This window comes from Zootermopsis nevadensis, unplaced genomic scaffold (genome assembly GCF_977971745.1).
Source record: "Zootermopsis nevadensis isolate Lab colony 2312 unplaced genomic scaffold, Znev_1.0 Znev_ptg000012l, whole genome shotgun sequence".
Taxonomy (NCBI): Eukaryota; Metazoa; Arthropoda; class Insecta; order Blattodea; family Termopsidae; genus Zootermopsis; species Zootermopsis nevadensis.
In genome coordinates this window covers 2,444,549-2,458,425 of record NW_028259144.1, presented here as the reverse complement: position 1 = coordinate 2,458,425, position 13,877 = coordinate 2,444,549, and the positions used below count along the sequence as shown (strand labels likewise).

Below are 13,877 nucleotides of genomic sequence, written 5' to 3'. Positions count from 1 at the left end.
TTTTCTAAGCTGCAAAATGACTGGTCTATGAAAAGACAGCTTTGGTTGTAAGTTATCAATTTAGTCTGATATCTGCATACTTGCGGTAGCCAAGTTTTGGACTGTTACAGACAAAACAATGTTTAGGTGTCCAATAAATCCAAAGGATACAACCTCAAATTCCTTATTCAGTGCCCTAATAAAAATAAAATTGCTTTTAAAATGTTGGATAAACAATTCAGAATTAATTGTCTGCCCTTCTAAATGTATTAGTTTACGTGCAGAAGTTTGGAAATACCATTTTGGAGTTCGTACGTTTGTTGTATGGGCCCTTCTGCTCCACATTTTATTAGCAGCAAGGCGAGTATTGAGATGCCTACTGCAGATAAGGTTCCGTGTTTACGACTGCCCTCTGACCCTGCTAGCATCTTCCTCTTGCCTATATCTGATCATTTTCAACAGATGACTAATACAACATTCACCTTACACAATTTTCATTTCATCTTTCGTTTCCAGCTTCGTCATCAGAATTGTTTTTATTATCTTTCCTCAGATACAAATCAAGGCTGCTCCTTACTAATACGTTTCAAGTGACTTACACGTGGGTCAAAACCTGTGTACCTAACTGTACACTTTTAACATTCCAGATTTGTTACAAAACACTTCAAAAGATGACAATTCTGCTTTCATAAAGCTGTCCGTCGTGGTTTTCTGGGTTGTGAGATCGTGTAGTGTTGAGGATGGAGGGGACATGTCCCTCAAATTGCATAACCACGCTCGAAATTAAGTTACAGAGGACGTTTCCAAGGCAAATTTAATATAAGTACAGCTTTTACTGTGCATCACAGTAATAAATTGTATTTTAAACTATTTCAAGGTTAAATTATTCAGAAGACTTTATCCGCACCCACACAAGACAGTGATACAAACATTACTGGCTAATACTATGACCAATCGAACTAAATATAATACATTTATAATATTTATTTACAAGACCTGTGCATTCTATATTCGCCCGTCCCAATTTGAGTTTCAAATTACATGCTTATTCCAGTATGACGTCGAATCTGGATTCACGTTGATGTTAAGTAGATAAGTCGATATTACGACCTACGCTGCAAACGAAATAATATTGTCTTCCTTCAACAGCAAAATATTCCAAATGCTCTTACATTCTTTAAGATTATCTTTTAACGTTACGAAACACACACCTCGTCTATAAACACTGGCATTACCTGGTAATGCCTTCAATATTTCACAATATCGTGAAAAAATAATCTCTCCTAAAATTTCTTATAGAATGTCTGTGAATTACTAGCCGATGTGCTAACACACAAGTAAAAATACATTTTAACTAAAAGAAAAATACAGCATGGAAATAGTTGATACGAAAAACTTATAGACACTTCTTTTGTTTGCATATTTTTACAAGAACCTATAATTTCTACAAATAATACGCCTTAAATGTCAACAGTCATGAGGAAAATAGTACTCTTACACTGTCGCATAGCAAACACAAATATCTGTGCCGAGATATTACGTTCGTAGTTTAAAAAAAAAAAAAAAAAAAAAAAAAAAAAAAAAAAAAAAAAGAAGAAGAAGAAGAAGAGAGAGAGAGAGAGAGAGAGAGAGAGAAAGAAAGAAAGAAAGGTGTTAAGAAACAGAACCAGGTAAATTTTCCAAATGAAAAACTGTGCCCGTGAACATTTTATAAGGTAATCTGGACGCCACTGGAAGCAGGGAAGACACGTGAGTCAGTTCGCCAATTTACCTTTGTCATTTACAGGACAAACTTCTACTAAGTCTGATATTTTTTTTCAATGTTTCGTTTCAGGCAACAAAAATTGTTGATTTATAATTCTTAACGTAACCTCCAATTATAATATTGCGCTGATGGATACAGTAAATCTGTCTTCAGGAACGTTAGTATTCTTAAGAGCTGGGACTGCCTGTACCAAAATGTAGAAACCTCAATTTAGACAAATGAATACTGTCCAGGTAACGGACAGGGGTTGTTTGTAAAAAGTTTAGCGTGTGAAAGGGGTGAAACATCTCCATGTCATGGACAGATAACTTCACAGACGGTCGACAGACATACAACTCCCCATGGATTTCCTAATTGTTCAGCGTGCTGTTGTCATCTTGTGTACAAAAACATGCCGGTGTGGAAGGAGTTGTTGAAAGGCTTGGAGCAAAAGGGATATATTACACCTACCGCCTTACAGAGGCAAACTTGTAAAAGGGTGAGAAAAAGTGTATAACGAGGAGCTTCATAATTTTCACCCTTCGACATGCATTGTAAAAAAAAATGTGATGTGTGGGAAGTGTGAGAAATACACACAAAATTTTACTCAGAATATGAAAAAAAGGAAAATTTAACTCTTAATACATTCGCACAGGTAAAATAATAATGCAAAAGTGAATCATAAATAAATAAAGTCGGAGTATATATATTATATTTAGTGTTCTGTCTGACGACAGGTCCATATGAACAGGATCCTTCCATCCTTTTCTCCGACTGGGACCTGTTCATATACGTTCTTGGCAGATGATCCAGAAGTGGTTTGCCATTGCCTTCTTCTGTGTGTGAATGGAGTAATTGTTGGGATGCCACGGAGGAAAACTCCGTGTTGCCTAGACCACGGCCTTGCCCAACACAAGTTATAAATTCGGGCACCGCCGGGAATCGAACCCGAGACCCCAGGATTACAAGGCCAGCGTTATAACCGCTAGATCACCGTGGCCATCAAAGTCGGAGTATGTGAGCTTAATTTAGCTCAGAATAAATATGACTGGATTTTAGGAAGCTGCATCGAACAGTCTGGTAGACATTGAGCGACGTTTCAGAGAAGTTTGCATAGCTCTGATGACAGAAAGAGTAGACTCTTCTTAAACGTCGGTCAATATCTACCAGCTGTCACAGCGTACAACAAACATCATGTTTCATCGCCGGGAGAATCTGAAATCTCACCTGTTTCAAGTAACGTAAGCGATGGTGTCTAATTTAAGGTACAACCCGACATTTATCTGAAGAGACTAAGGAAACCCATGTAAATAGTGAGTACAGCTGATTTCTACGCCGGGATGTGAAACCGGGACATTCTGAATACGAAGCTAATCACTCAAACGCGACGTTCAGTAAACACGAGGGCCTGGAACTGAAGTCAATAGAAGTAGACGCCTACGTATGCTCTGGTGGGTGATAGAAATGGATCTGACTTGTACGCCTCCTAAAAGCAACCAGAGTTCTTCCCACAGAATCTGCCACCTGCTGTGAAGTCCCGTTCAGCACATCACACGGTGCTTCTTAACGACATTCAACTTCAGAATGTAGACGGACCTCGCTAGCCGCACTGTTCACATCCTAACAGCTGTTCCTATAGACTTCTCTCCGTTCTTGTCTGTAAAAACCTGATCCGGAAATGTTCCGTTGGACCTTTCTCAAAAACCCCATCTCAGACACTTTCTTAACCACACAGGTAAAATGATGTCGAATGTAGTCCGAAGATGGCTGTCCCCTGGATGGGTTATAGCGCCGTGTAGTCTGGTACAAGTTTACAAACGTTTCAGATGTCCTTGTCGCCTTCATCATCCCACTCAACGATCTGATGATGGAGGCTGCAAAGACCTCTGAAACGTTCGTAAACGTCTACCAGACTACGCGGCGCTATAACCCAGAAGACAGAAATCTTCAACTACGTAGGCTCATAACGGTTCTGCAAAATAGGGATCAACTTTGGCAGGTAACCGATTTATAAATATGGCCAACTCGTTTGGAATTCCTAATCCAAGGACATTCTTTATTCATGAACACGTCGTGTAACTCGTTTTAGCACGGATTTTTGAAGGGGTCTGCATTCCATTGATGAGTCTCTCACGACTTCAGGACGAAGGTGGGCGATTAACAGTGTTTAATTTAGCGGTCGTTTTATGATGTCATATCGTGTCGGCTCCCACGATCCAGGTAGAAAATAATTGCCGAAATATCTTCATTTATATGTTCACTTTTATTTCCCATGTTTGTGATTCACCCCTTTGGGAGGGAAATAGGAATTAACTCATAGCTTGCAACCAATAAAAAGAGATTGAGGAATACACGTCTTGAGATTCGCTCATTTCATATACGTACGCCTACTGTATTAATAATAACAATACTTAAGTAATGGTGATCGTAGGTTAGTTGAGGTTAGTTGCATATTACGGACTTTAAGGTTTTATGGTCGGCATACCTCTCCTTAAAAATGTTGTTGAGAACAGACATAAACGGTGAGCCCTACATTAGGGATTACTTGTCATACCAAATCTATTTCCCTCCATGGATAAGTATTTTCTGACACGCTGATAGTCACTCACCTAGTGAAGTAATCCTCCACCTTTTTTTTAGCTTAGAGGCTCATTATCTTTATCACAAGAACCCGCCATCTTATTTAATATCCATCTTAACATTATCATCCTATCTTTGCCTTCGTCTTCCAAGTTGTCTGTTCCCTTCAGGCTTTCAAATATGATAAATATATTTTTTTTTATTTTCGACACGCATTGCTGTGATCAACATAATAGCAATTATCAATTTTCAACTTTTAGGTTGTAATGCTGTGTAAATTTTGAGGCAGTTACCAACGATTCTGTGCAGCTACAGGACTGAATTAACTCCGAAACGTCCACCAGATGTTGTCCCCAGAAGATATCGACATCTACACGGCCATTAAGAAAATAAAATTTAATAATATTCGGTGGAGTAAAATTTTAAAGCTAATTTATGACGCACATCTTTGACGGACTCCCTCTTAGGTTCAATCAGTGCTTCCCGGCACTGTGGGAAAAGCTACACTAAACATGAAATGCAAAACAATCTCGGTTACACGGTCCATTGCATGGCAAGAAATATTGCGAGAAAGTGTGGCAAATATTGTTAATAAAATATTACGGATGTAATTTAGCAAAGCCTGCGATCTGCAGAAGCCAGCAGCGGGCAGGAACAGAAAACTGACGTCAAAACCAAAAGAAAATAAAAGGGGGGCAAAGGAGGAGAAACAGCGAATGGAATTCAATTCCAATGTTGCAGATTTAAATAACGAGAGACAGGAACACCTGTACGCCTCTCATATTGGAATGTACAGGGTGTTTCGAAAAACTTCGTAGCCTTTGCAATGAGTGTGTACATGCATTGGTGTATTTTTTTCTGTGCTGAGTTTGTGCGATAGCCACAAATCTGAGCAGACGTGCCTAAGCTAAGGTGGTTAGTCGTCATCTTCTCAACGCGGAGAGCCAGGTTTTCGCCCATATCAGTCCATGCGGAATTTTTGGTGGACGAAGTGTCACTGGGACACGTCTCGCCCCCATCGCAACACCAGACTTGCAGACATTGAATTAATGTGATCCGAGGTCATTTTTTTTTTGCATATTACGCGATTCTTTAACTAATGCGATCCCAGGCAAATGTCGTGCAACAGCGAATTCTAACAACGGGACCTTCGCTCACATCGCTGCTAAAAACGTCGCAGACAGGAATAAGGTGTTCTTTACTGAAGCCAAAGCGTGAAGACACCCAAAAGAGTTGTGAAACACACTGTGATGATCAGGCAGGCACCTGCAGTATCTCACAAAGCTACAAGAGAGTTTATAAACTCATAGGAGTCGCTAAAAATATGACTGTCGATTCATCAATGTCACTGTCCTTTCGAGAAAAAGCATCTGGAGGTCTTATTTGACTTTAACATTCCACTTCTTTTTTTATTCAAATACTACACCTTGCTTGGTAAACACAGTATGTTTCAAAACAACCTGGTCATTCCCTTGCACATTAGCATTTTTGAATAATATGAATCGCACTTTTAATTGCTCTTGTCTTTTAAGTAAAACTTGACACCAGAGATATAGCTGCTAAATCATCAATCAAGCACCTTGACTGAACCAATCATTACATTTTTAGCTTCATCATTGCTACTTGAGGGGAAAAGTTTTGTCGGCAGAGGCCTCTAGCGTCATCACATAGCAAACCGATGAAAATCTACGATTTAAATTTCATCATCAGCAACATCATGGCTTAAATCACTTGACTTTTACGGTTATAAGGATTAAGATAAACACAATTCTAGCCTGTCCTTAGACTCTCTGGTTCGAATCCTCGTCGAGGAATGGATAATTCTCTTAACTCTACGACCAACCCCCAGTTTCCATTTCCTTTAGTGTTTAATAATTCGAAACATAATGTTGTTCCAACACCTAAGCACTGCACTATGAAGGCACAGAGGGCGGGGACGTGTAGCTCAGCGCATTCTTAACCTTGGCATTAGATGGATATAAATGATCAACCTCAAAGACTGAACTGTTTATGGAAACGAAAGAACTTAAATCCATATTGACCTGGACTTCCTACAGCTACTAGCGATCAACTATACAGATTGCCATAACACGACACAAAAACAACAACGTTAAAGAATCACATAATTCCGATATAATTTGGAATATCTTAATATTAATATTTAAAAAATCCAGTCTACTATAGTATTGGATATTACATGTTAATTTCACTTACAATCAGCGATTTATTTTCGAAACAGGAAACTAAAAAAAAAAACCCGTCTACATATAAAATTTAAGTAGTTTCAAAATGGAAGTGATAATTAAAATTCTAAGGGGCATAAGAAACAACATATAAGTAAATGATTATATCCGAAAGTCATAAAAGAAAATACTGTGAACAAAGAACGAAAACGCAAAAAGTTCTTCGTTACTTATGTAACAGTTCAGTGTAGTTATTTTATGTTAAACCGCTATTAAACCAAATTTCTTTCTTAAAAGAATATAAACGAAGGGCTGTTGCCATGGAGATGCAAATCGTTTAATGATCGAATAAGAGTACTTCATAAAATCAACGTCAGAGATGCAAAACAAGATAAGTTTTAAAACAGCGTAGTAAAGCAATAAGCAAATCTTGTGAAGTCTCCCTGGAACTAATTGCTTGAAACATTACTCAAAGACGTAATATCAAGTACAATGTTTGTGCTGAAGAAGCAAACATTACACATGGACAATTCAAAACAGATCAAATCCCCATTATTTGCAAAAAACAACCACAAAATTTTTCTTACAAAACAGAGACCCTGGCCATAGGAAACAAACATATACCTTAACCTAACCTAACCTCACGTTTGCACGGAACTAAATATAACAATTTTGTCTCGCAAGACCGGTAGAAAATTGTTTAACCGAAAGACGTTACGAGTCGAACCTAAGATTATGCAAGCAATGCGGAAGATATTACAAATCACAAATAATAAAGGAATTCCACGTAACTAAAACACAGTGATCAGCAGTCAACAGTTACCAATATTAAAGGTACAAGGCGCGTAATAGAATTAACATTATAACATATGGCGGGTTATGAACACTCACCACCTGGTAGCCTGGTCCCCTCCTCCTCCATCTGCAACAAACAGAAATAATCACTTCAAAATATATCATAAACCATTTAAAGTCTAGTGGTAAATATCTGTCCCCGCCTGCTTAACAATTCTAAGTCTGCGGTTTTTATATTACACAAAAATTTTCACTGTAAACAGCGATTATTTCTTTCAACAGCATTAACAAACATAATCATAATGATGAAATGTTTTCTTTGTGGTAGGGACTTAATTATTAAATAATAGCAGAGTCCCAGCTTCGCGTAAAAATACATTTTGAGGCACACACGCATGCTGAATATGATCCCAAGGTTCATCTCTCTCAAATATGACGCCTTGTAGCGGCGTCGCAAAAAAGGGCGTCGTGACGCTCGGCATCGATATTCCAATTTCTTGTCAACTGGATCAGATGTGATAAATATGGGATCTATTTGTTGTGTAGCGAAACTTGGAGTAATTTTACTAGCGTCGTATCCAACGTCCTCCCGATGATCTGCGCTAAATATGGCGTCGAAACGGCAGTTTTTTCTTTGAGATAATCATTTATGCTTCGTACACTAGTATATGAAGCGTGAATTTCACACGTCATATTAGGACAGTACCGCAAAATATCCTCATTTAGAAGCACACATGTAACCAGAACCTGTCTGAACACCAAGAAGTTCAAAATCCTTATGATTCACCAAAAAAAAAAACAGGTGTTAATATATCGTAGCTTATTCACGGATCTTTGTAATAAAATTTTTCTATAGATGTACAAGACAAAGTAGAACAATGATCGCGTGTTACCTAAGTCATTTTTCCTCGCAGGTTAGTGACACAAATATTTGAATCACGAAGATGTTACAGCCAGTAGCAATCTTAAGTTTCACTTGATTACGTACAAAGCTACAACCCGTCTCTTCCAATACTAGTCCCCGGTTAACAATCAGTTCGGCGTTTCTATGGGGACGGAGTCAAGAGAAATATTTTGTTGCCTTTACAAGAAAAAAAAAAGGTCACGCCTTACTCGTATCTAGAGCACCAAACATATTTACGGGATTTTCTATTCTCTCTCCTCAACATTAAAGATCTGACAATCACATAAACTTCTGAACCTACATAAAGTGCCCCAAATTCTTAACGTGCATCTCCGAAGCTAAGACCAAGCCTAAGGTAGGACACATCGTCATCAAATCCGTAAGAAACTGTATCCAACGACCGGTCGTGTTTTTCATTAAAATATGCTTTGGTCAGTTCGTAAAGACCACTTCATAACTCATGGAAAATCACTGAAAACCTACAACAACACGTCTTCTTTCTACAACGATGTTACGCCACGCGCATCTGGCAGGTTCTTAATCGACGTTTCATGGGAGCTTACTGCCTCCATCATCACTCATGGAGGGAGTAAGCACCTATGAAACGTCTGTCGATATCTACCAGACTCAAGATCCCAGGCGAGTATTCATTCTCGACGCCGTAAGAACCTGAAATCTCACCTGACGTTCCCGATTATGCAATTTTCTGTATCCTCCACTGATCTCGTCTCAAATGCCCTCAATCTGTGTTCCTGCATTCAGTGTACCGGAAGGTTGCAACACATGTTCTGTCTGCATCTTATTTAAGAACAGCGGAAACACGAATCTCTTTACTGTGACTTCAATTCCCACAGTATGAGCAAAGAAACAAATATAAATTAATTATATAAGTTAATTTAATAGTTGGTCAAGTTTAATCAAGTTCTTAATAATTATAATTTATCTTAACATGTGTAACTGAGGAAGACTGCGTTGTTAAGGATCCGGAGAATCTTCCAACACCTGCAAGACTATTTAGCATTTCGTACGTCTAAACTGACCCCTGTCAAATTCCCCGTCGCTGGCTTTGAGACGTGAATACATTAGGAGGCACGTGAAGAGGCTGCGATGTTCACAGCGCCGTGACCATGGAAACAAATCGAAACACAAAACAGAAGAAGGGTCTCCGTATGCGAACAGCAACCCTTCTTCGAGAGAAACGCTTCTGTCAGTTTATGAAGGAAAGATGAGTGCTACATTTCCGCGTTTTTAATGAACGTAAAACACAGTGGCAAGGAAGGATAAAAATTCTGAATGAACTGCAATTCTTCTCAAATTCTGTATTTACAACGCAAATAAAGAGACATAATCCACCTTTCATTAAGCCGGTAAGGGGGTGGACGGGTGACCTAGCGGCCAGAACAGTGGAGTGGAAGGTTCCCGGCACTCCGAGGCGGACAAATTTGTCAGCACGGAAAAAAGGTAGTGACAGGACCAGAGCTGTGGAGTCCTAGTCGGAGTCGGTAAAAATATACATAAATTAAGCTAGACATACAGATGTTGGTCTGTTAGTTACGAGACAGAAAATAATTATGTACCTGGACAGTGCAGAACGCTTATCAGTGTACACTGTTATTATAATTAATCAACATTCAGTCTCGGAAGAGACTGAATGTCAGGCGTGCTTGAAAACTCATTTGCTGCTGTACCAACTTCTGTAATCCGAATCACAGGAATTCCACGCTTCAGTGACTTCGGTGTGGTCAACAGGACGTCAAATTTTGTATTAAATGCTGTGTTCGCGTTGGAACGTAACGCAGGATTATAAAATGTAGAGTAAATGTTTCAAAGACAAAAAAAAATACAAACCATAACTAATTATTTATCTGCAGTTAAATAAGTTTTAATCAAATGCCATAAAATCAGGTACTAAGGAGATGAAGATACAAGAATAAAAGAGAAAGTTGATGTGAAAGGTGAGGGGGGAAGAATGAGGTACCGAAATTTGAGCACTGAATTAGCAGCAGTCGGAGTAGAAAGAAAGAAAGAAAGACTGAAAGAGACAGAATAAACAAGTAGGAAAGAAGGGACGAGAGACAAGAGCACTGAAAAAGACGAGCATAAAGATAAAAGGACAGCTACAAAGTAACAAAAATGAGAGAGAATAATAAACACCGAAAGAAACACAGAGCAAAGGGAAGGAAAAACAGAAACTCCAAATAAAGAACAGACGAAGATAAAGAAAAAGGAAACAAATGAAAGAGGAAAACGTATCACAGGACGATAAAGCACACATCCTTTCGTGTTTTCTGAATAAATAAATTTAAATATTGCCTCTTGTAAAGTACTTATGTGTGTTTATTTAACGACACTTTCTGTAGCTGAGACAATGCAGAGTCGAATGATGGAAATGGTCATGGCTTCATTTAAGATACTGTCCTTGCATTTGCCTGGAGGGACTGAGAAAAACTAAGGAATCCCTCAGTAAGGACAACCAGTTTCCTAGCCGATGCCTGAACCAGGTATCCCCCCCGAATACGAAGTAGGAATGCTAACGATTCTGCAGCGATCGATGTTTCGTTTTGATATTTCGACTTAATAAACCGATGAGCGAGGCCCGCGTTATAAAATGACTTGAGACCAAAGGCACGCGAGTTCACGCGTACAAAAAGTGACACACACGCTCTTCGACTAAGTGCCTTCGAAACGTCGATAAAAAGCGATGCCGCGTCCAGACACTGGAGGAGGTGGTCGCAGGCGCTTCGTTAATGGAGCGGAGCAGCCCTCAGTAAGCTCCGAAGGGCGTTTTATACGGACACGCCCGTCTGCTGGTTGAGGTCACCACTTCGAGAATAGATCATAAGGCGCAACACTTCTCACTATACATTTTAAACGAATCGCCTTTTGTCAGCGCTTTTTACGCAATTCGCATTGCGCTAGAAGAGTAAAAGGAGCCTGGACTACGTCTTATCACGTACATAATTTTGATATATTTCATCATTCCTCAAGCATCTGAACATGTTCAAAAAAATTCATTAGCTAAGTAAGAATTGAGGTTCTCACAGCGGTCAGGGCGAAGACTCTGGGTTGTAGCGCCTCGTAGTCTGATAAAGTTTACAAACGTTTCGGACGTCCTTGTTGCCTCCATCATCAGGACTACGCGGCGTCACAACCCCGAAGATAGCAATCATCATAATTTATCAACTATTTTTATATTACCAATTTTTTCTAATTGTGATTAAGACATACAATGACCAAACACAAAGTTCTGTGCGATATTTCTAGATTAATATCTTCAGTATTCGGAAGACTAGTACCTTAAATGAGACCACGATGGCTTATTTCCTTATGACTTGTTGTTTCATTATTCAACCGACACTACACTGTATAATTTTAGTTATGACAGCTTCTTTACATAAACCACAAATAACAAAATAAAATCCCCAGTAGCTTGTAACAGATTTATATGTTGTGATATGTTAAATTCAGTTCCTGATTTATTTCTTGAATGGAAACGTACTTCACCTTAATCGAATTCGTAAAATGCCACAACACGAACAAATAAATGAATTAATCGTTCTGTTAAACATAAACATTGTTCAGACCACAAGTAACTGGTGTCCTGGACAAGGCAGATCGGTCGGTTCATGGAAAGGGTTAAGGTAATGAGGATGGGACAAGAAAAGGTGACAGTGCTGGGCAGGTAAGTCAGATGTACCCGTGAGGAATGCGATACCGTAAGATTAACGCCTCGGTCAAGCTGATGTACTGCACCGCGAATAGATTCAGGCGCTGAGCGTTCTGTATGCAACAACGAAACAAAGCAACGAGCCATGAAGACAAAACACTGACGGTTTTTGCGAAGATCCTTACCCTCAGATACTAATAATAAATATTTTAAAGCAAAGATATTTAATTTTTAAACGTAGAAGTATAGTTTCTTACGTGAAAAAGCTATACAAATATAAGGAGAATCGACGTAAGATTGCATGCAATCTTACCTCCACTCTCCTCATATGAAATGTATTCAGAATAGAAAAAGAAGACCATCTGACATCGATCGTGGTCTTAGGGTTGTGACGCCGTGTGATCTGTAAGTGAATGCCAATGTTTCGAGGGAATATACCTCCTCCATTATCAGGCTTAAAGAGGATTACAAAAGCAGCAACAGCTTATCTGTCACTCCACATAACCGTGGGTTTATCCAGTTTCTTCCTATTCATTCCTCTTTAGTGAACTGTGTAATAAGAATGATGTATCCTGGAGATTCACTGCCATGATCATAACAGCCTTTCAGTGGTCCACGTCCTATACAAGATTATTCCATTCTACATCTTCAAAACATATATTTTGAGATCCACTTTAATATTATACTTTCACATATACCTTGGCTTTCCAAGTTATCTGTTCTCTTCAGGGTTTACGATCAAAATTTTATATGTGTAAATAACTTAAGTTAATTTCGATGTTGCCCACAAATGAGTAGATTTTGGCAAATTCTAATGGGGGGTGTTAATGAAGAAAGCGAAATTAAGACTTAACGAGAGATGTTGTAACCGACTGGTAACTGTGTGGTACCACGTTATGCGAGAGACCACGTGTACAAGTTATGATGATGGCATCAAAGAGCTTCCCATAGTAGCACAAAAGAAACAGTAGCTGAGATTCACAAAGGGAGTCACTGATCTATATTCCGACGTTTCCTTCCTGTTACAAGAGCGTAGTAGTTCTCTATCTGATCTACAGGCGCGCGAAGTTCACTTACTAGCCTAACCTACACACACACACACACGTATGTAGGAGCAAATGCTTTTACGAAGCTGAAATTTGTTACGAGTAAAGGCAGTTTAGTTTAAAATTACCGCAAAAGATTGTGATTCTGAAGATCTAAACTAGATTAACCCTTTGAAGCCGAAGATCGTCTGAATATTATTTATGAATTCAGTCCGCACCGCGAAGAAAACACTACACCTCACCATTACGAAAATCAGCTGGTTAACCCTTTGAAGCCGAAGCTCGTCTTCATAATATTTACGAATCCAGACCGTACCGCGAAGAAAACACTTCACTTAACCATTAGAAGTCGAATCAGGCGGTACCACATAAGATTTAACAAAAGAACATCCCGGTCAAAGCCTTAAACTGAAGACGGTTGTTGTCTTCCGGGATATAGCACGGTTTTTGTCTGCTAGATACTAACCGACGTTTCAGAGAAGCATGCTGACTCCATCCCAGAAAACGACAACCATCTTTATAGTAGCCGCTCTGTAAACCTGAAATCACATCGCAGATAATTTAATTTAATTTGTATTTTTTGCAGAATCAGAGCGTGAATGTGTGTCATAGGTGAAGGCAGCTCAGAATAGAGTCGAATATCAGGCGTTTATAATCACGATGGCGTACGAGTATCTGCGGATTCACGAAGTCAGCGAATTTCTTGGTCAGCTGAGCAGGCGTAATTATAAGCTACACTGCAATTTGTTAATCTGTTGGCTAGTCGTTCGATTAAGCTAATTATTAGGTTAGACATTCAACTGTTAATTAAATGAATTATATGTTAGTTACGAAAAATGAAAAAAATGGTGACATCTTTGGTATCACATTGCCTCTCTTCCTTCAGAAAAACTTTCACTTCTCTAGCACTAACAAAATGAGGGTTAGCACGGTATTTAATTTGTCTCACAGAAAGAGATGTTATGGGATTACGTAATGA

At 38.9% G+C, this 13,877-nt stretch overlaps 1 long non-coding RNA gene across 1 annotated transcript in view; it reads right to left on the bottom strand.

Moving 5' to 3' along the window:
• LOC110838333 (uncharacterized) overlaps positions 1–13,877 on the bottom strand; it is a 147,601-nt gene that overhangs the window by 113,994 nt on the left and 19,730 nt on the right. Inside the window, exon 2 of the long non-coding RNA XR_015534871.1 lies at positions 7,378–7,408. This is a non-coding gene — a long non-coding RNA (uncharacterized LOC110838333). The remainder of the gene's footprint in view (positions 1–7,377; positions 7,409–13,877) is intronic.